This window comes from Eriocheir sinensis, chromosome 15 (genome assembly GCF_024679095.1).
Source record: "Eriocheir sinensis breed Jianghai 21 chromosome 15, ASM2467909v1, whole genome shotgun sequence".
In the NCBI taxonomy this organism is placed as follows: Eukaryota; Metazoa; Arthropoda; class Malacostraca; order Decapoda; family Varunidae; genus Eriocheir; species Eriocheir sinensis.
The window spans coordinates 22,061,353-22,067,592 of record NC_066523.1 but is presented as its reverse complement, the minus strand read 5'-3'; the positions used below and the strand labels follow the sequence as shown (position 1 = coordinate 22,067,592).

General features: G+C 47.3%; 1 long non-coding RNA gene across 1 annotated transcript; it reads left to right on the top strand.

Annotated features, from left to right (window-relative positions):
- The first annotated feature begins 2,362 nt into the window (after window positions 1–2,362).
- Window positions 2,363–5,969, top strand: LOC126999048 (uncharacterized). The gene is made up of 3 exons (XR_007753111.1): window positions 2,363–4,892; window positions 5,423–5,499; window positions 5,597–5,969. It is a non-coding gene; the product is annotated as an uncharacterized LOC126999048 (long non-coding RNA).
- Window positions 5,970–6,240: the final 271 nt, after the last annotated feature.

The following is a 6,240-nucleotide window of genomic DNA, read 5'->3' as shown; positions in this document are numbered from 1 at the left end:
GCCAGACACACACACACAAAGACAGACACCACCGCCGGGCACACACACACACAAGGACAGACACCACCGCCGGACACACACACACACAAGGACAGACACCACCATCGGGCACACACACACACAAGGACAGACACCACCATCGGGCACACACACACACAAGGACAGACACCACCATCGGGCACACACACACACAAAGACAGACACCACCGCCGGACACACACACACAAAGACAGACACCACCGACGGGCACACACACTCAAAGACAGACACCACCGCCGGACACACACACACAAAGACAGACACCACCGCCGGACACACACTAACAAAGACAGACACCACCGCCGGACACACACACACAAAGACAGACACCACCGCCGGACACACACACACAAAGACAGACACCACCGCCGGACACACACACACAAAGACAGACACCACCGCCGGACGCACAGTCACAAAGACAGACACCACCGCCAGACACACACACAAAGACAGACACCACCGCCGGACACACACACTCAAAGACAGACCACCGCCGGGCACATACACGCACACAACGACAGACACCTCCGCCGGGCACACACACACAACGACAGACACTACCGCCGGGCACACACACACAACGACAGACACCACCGCCGGGCACACACACACTCAACGCCAGACACCACCGCCGGGCACACACACACACATAAAGACAGACACCACCGCAGGGCACACACACATAAAGACAGACACCACCGCCGGGCACACACACACACAAAGACACACACCACCACCGGGCACACACACACACACACATACACACACACACACACACACACACACAAAGACAGACACCACCGCCGTGCCCACACACACAAAGACAGACACCACCGCCGGGCACACACACACACAACGACAGACACCTCCGCCGGGCACACACACACAAAGACAGACACCACCGCCGGGCACACACACACAAAGACAGACACACACACACACACAAAGACAGACACCAAGTCCGGGCACACACACACACACAAAGACAGACACCACCGCCGGGCACACACACACACACACAAAGACATACACCACCGCCAGACACACACACACAAAGACAGACACCACCGCCGGGCACACACACACACAAGGACAGACACCACCGCCGGACACACACACACACACACAAAGACAGACACCACCGCCAGACACATACACACAAAGACAGACACCACCGCCCGACACACACACACACACAAAGACAGACACCACCGCCGGGCACACACACACACATAAAGACAGGCACCACCGCCGGGCACACACACACACACACGAAGACAGAGACCACCGCCGGACACACACACACAAAGACAGACACCACCGCCGGGCACACACACACACACGAAGACAGACACCACCGCCGGGCACACACACACACACGAAGACAGACACCACTGCCGGGCACACACACACACACAAAGACAGACACCACCGCCGTGCACACACACACAAAGACAGACACCACCGTCGGACACACGCACACAAAGACAGACACCACCGTCGGACACACACACACAAAGACAGACACCACCGCCGGCCACACACACACAAAGACAGACACCACCGTCGGGCACACACACACAAGGACAGACACCACCGCCGGACACACACACACAAAGACAGACACCACTGCCGGACACACACACACAAGGACAGACACCACCACCGGACACACACACACAAAGACAGACACCACTGCCGGACACACACACACAAGGACAGACACCACCGCCGGACACACACACACGAAGACAGACACCACCGTCGGGCACACACACACAAGGACAGACACCAACGCCGGACACACACACACACAAAGACAGACACCACCGCCGGATATATATATATATATATATATATATATATATATATATATATATATATATATATATATATATATATATATATATATATATATATATATATATATATATATATATATATATATATATATATATATATATATATATATATATATATATATATATATATATATATATATATATATATATATATATATATATATATATATATATATATATATATATATATATATATATATATATACCATCTCTCCTCCTTTAAACCTCACCTTCTCTTCCTCACCGAAACACAGGATTTTGAGGCTACTGACAGCAATCTCTACTCTGTTCCCTCCTTCTATCTCTATGCTAAATTTCAATCCAGAGGTGGATGTTGCGACTACGTGCGCAACGACATCACTTGCTCTCGTGCCCACGATCTTGACTCTTCTGAATTTTCCACCATCTGGCTAAGACTTCATTGTTATTCTATTACTTCTCTCAAACTTTTTCTAAAAACTCCACTCTGGACGATTCCGGGCATATTCCTCCTACTCATCCCCCCTCTGACTCCTTTATGCCTGTTATAAAGATTCTTCAAAATGATGTTTTCTATGTCCTCTCTGGCCTCAATCCTCAGAAGGCTTATGGACCTGATGGAGTGCCTCCTATTGTCCTTAAAAACTGTGCCTCCGTGCTGTCACCCTGCCTGGTCAAACTCTTTCGCCTCTGCCTGTCAACATCTACCTTTCCTTCTTGCTGGAAGTATGCCTTCATACAGCCTGTGCCTAAGAAGGGTGACCGCTCCAATCCCTCAAACTACCGTCCTATAGCTTTACTTTCTTGTCTATCTAAAGCTTTTGAATCAATCCTTAACCGGAAGATTCAAAAGCACCTTTCCACTTCTGACCTTCTATCTGATCGCCAGTATGGGTTCCGCAAGGGGCGTTTTACTGGTGATCTCCTAGCCTTCTTAACTGACTCTTGGTCATCCTCTCTTAGCCGTTTCGGTGAAACTTTTGCTATTGCGCTGGACATATCAAAAGCTTTTGATAGGGTCTGGCACAAATCTTTGCTTTCTAAACTACCCTCCTACGGTTTCTATCCTTCTCTCTGTACCTTTATCTCCAGTTTCCTTTCTGACCGTTCTATTTCTGCCGTGGTAGACGGTCACTGTTCTTCCCCTAAATCTATTAACAGTGGTGTCCCGCAGGATTCTGTCCTATCTCCCACTCTTCTTCTGTTGTTCATTGATGATCTTTTTTCCAAAACGAACTGTCCTATCCATTCCTACGCCGATGATTCCACTCTGCATTACTCAACTTCTTTTAATAGAAGACCCACCCTTCAGGAACTTAACGACTCAAGGCTGGAGGCTGCAGAACGCTAAGCCTCAGACCTTAACATTATTTCCGATTGGGGCAAGAAGAACCTGGTGTCCTTCAGCGCCTCAAAAACACAGTTTCTCCACCTATCCACTCGACACAATCTTCCAAACAACTATCCCCTATTCTTTGACAACACCCAGCTATCACTTTCCTCAACACTAAACATCCTTGGTCTATCCTTAACTCAAAATCTCAACTGGAAACTTCATATCTCATCTCTTACTAAATCAGCTTCCTCGAGGCTGGGCGTTCTGTACCGTCTCCGCCAGTTCTTCTCCCCTGCACAGTTGCTGTCCATATACAGGGGCCTTGTCCGCCCTCGTATGGAGTATGCATCTCATGTGTGGGGGGGCTCCACTCACACAGCTCTTCTGGACAGAGTGGAGGCTAAGGCTCTTCGTCTCATCAGCTCTCCTCCTCATACTGATAGTCTTCTACCTCTTAAATTCCGCCGCAATGTTGCCTCTCTTTCTATCTTCTATCGATATTTCCACGCTGACTGCTCTTCTGAACTTGCTAACTGCATGCCTCCCCCCCTCCCGCGGCCCCGCTGCACTCGACTTTCTACTCATGCTCATCCCTATACTGTCCAAACCCCTTATGCAAGAGTTAACCAGCATCTTCACTCTTTCATCCCTCACGCTGGTAAACTCTGGAACAATCTTCCTTCATCTGTATTTCCTCCTGCCTACGACTTGAACTCTTTCAAGAGGAGGGTATCAGGACACCTCTCCTCCCGTATTTGATCTTGCTTTCGGCCACCTCTTTTGTTTCTTTTTTAGGAGCAGCGAGTAGCGGGCTTTTTTTTATTATTGTTTTCTTTTTTGTGTGCCCTTGAGCTGCCTCCTTTGTAGTAAAAAAAAAAAAACTTTGATTATATTACATCACTAGGGTATCTTCAGTTCAGAGTTCAGTTTTCATGGTATTTGAAGTTGGGCACTTTCTACATCTACTATTATCAACCATTACTTTTTTCCAAATGCAAGGTGGGATGTCAAGGATATTTTTATACTAAAAGATACACCCACAGTTGTTTCATGGCATACTTTCACTGGTGATATACAAGGCAATGTAGTTTTTATCTCCCCTACATATTCAACAATTGATACATATAATTATGAGCCTAGAGCAATCCAACTCGGAAAATATTAAATAACTTTGGTGTGCTATTTTGTCGTTTGAGAATGAGATCAGCAAAGACTGGGTCATAAACAAACAGGAGAATGATTTAATAAACATTATTTGTGGTGTGAATACGACAGAGCTTCTCAGAGCTTGGAGAAACATGTGGATAAAAGACTTAGGGATATGATAACATGTGGATGGCTTTCAAGAGTTAGTTGCTTTGTATGGACTGACAATTGCCCTTGCCTATTTCTCAATTCCTTCCGTTCTCTACTTGTTTAACTCCCCTCCCCCCCACCTTTTTCCCCACAACAGTGTACTCCCAGCAGCGCCTGTGCTGATGGCCCCAACCCGGGAAGATGCGTGACCAACGAAGATTCTTGCGTCGCTAGAGATGAATACCTAACAGATGATGGGTGTGGCAACGCTGCCTGCAACTGTTGCAAGACCTGTGAGCCAGACTCTCGGTGTGCCCGTAAGAATGGCATATGCGTCAACCCATCTCAGGAAACTGGACAGACTGCCGTTCATCACGGTGAGTTATATCTGTTGAGCTCCCTAGTTCCTACCTCAGGCTAAGACATAGAATTGTACAACACTAATCATGCAATTAGCTCAGAATTCCGAAGCGTAGGGAGATGTGGGTTGAGGTATGAGTCGTTCAAGTCCCTGGCAAGATGACTGATGGGATACGACGTGGGTTCCAAGGGCTGCCTTGTGGTTAAGGGACAGGGACTGTCAATTTTCGTTTGCTCTTGGCCTTTCTGTTCAATATGCTTCTCAAGATAATAACAAAGAAGGAGCGCAGGTCTGACGGTGTGCCCTCGTCGGTGGCTGATTGCAAGAGGCGCCCTGGCGAATTCAAACTCTCCAAGCTAAGTTTGCCTTGGTCATCAACTCATCAGACGATCGAATCTTTCTTCACTGTGCTTTAAATTAACTTTGCTTACCTAATGCTTACCTTACTATATCCGAATTACCACTACCATTCCCTTGTTCGTAATTGAGCATCACCTGATTAATAATGATATACAATATGTTTACAAACTGGAATATTTTCCACAGATCGATGTCCCGAAGGTTATCATCATTTTAGACCAGGCGCTTGCGGCACTGATGACTGCATCTGCTGTATGCCAACGGTGAGTAGTCGTGTGTGTGTGTGTGTGTGTGTGTGTGTGTGTGTGTGTTCATACTAGTTACCTACTTTTGAGTGATTCCCGCCCTCTCTTCCCTTAGCCTCAAAATGAGGGGTGAAACTGTGACCCTGAGCCACCGCCACCGCCTGCACGACCGCCGCCCTGACCGAGGACTGACCCTGCCCTGCCCTGCCCTTGACCTGACCCGCCTCACCTTCATGCACGGACTTCCTGCACGTGCGCCGTGCACGCTGATCCTCTGCAGAGTATTCAATTCTCCTTCTTCTTGGGCTTGATGCCAGAGCACCCTTCTGCAAAGAAAAAGAAAAAATAATAAATGCACAAACGTAAATAGAGAGATTAAAAAAACTTAACATTTCAGCAGACATGAATTTTGACTTTCGAAATTCTATGTATGCTCAGCTCGCAATATGTGTGTACCAGCTGTTCAGAATTATGCTGCAAATAAAATAGAAGCAATCCTTAAGAGTTTTGATGGAGACAAGTACTATCGTAGAGTCCTTCAGGAACGTAGGATATCCTGTCCCCTTTATCACCAGAGCCTCAACTCCTAACGATACTGCTCTAGGATTACTTTCTATACATATTTAAGGAGTTGCAAAGGCCGAGAATTCAGTGCCATGTTTCCAAGCTCCTCTTTCACATGCCAAGACCTAAACTATCAGCTCCGGTTGTATCTACAAGCAATACAAGACAATGCACTAGTCCCCTTTGTCTATCTGA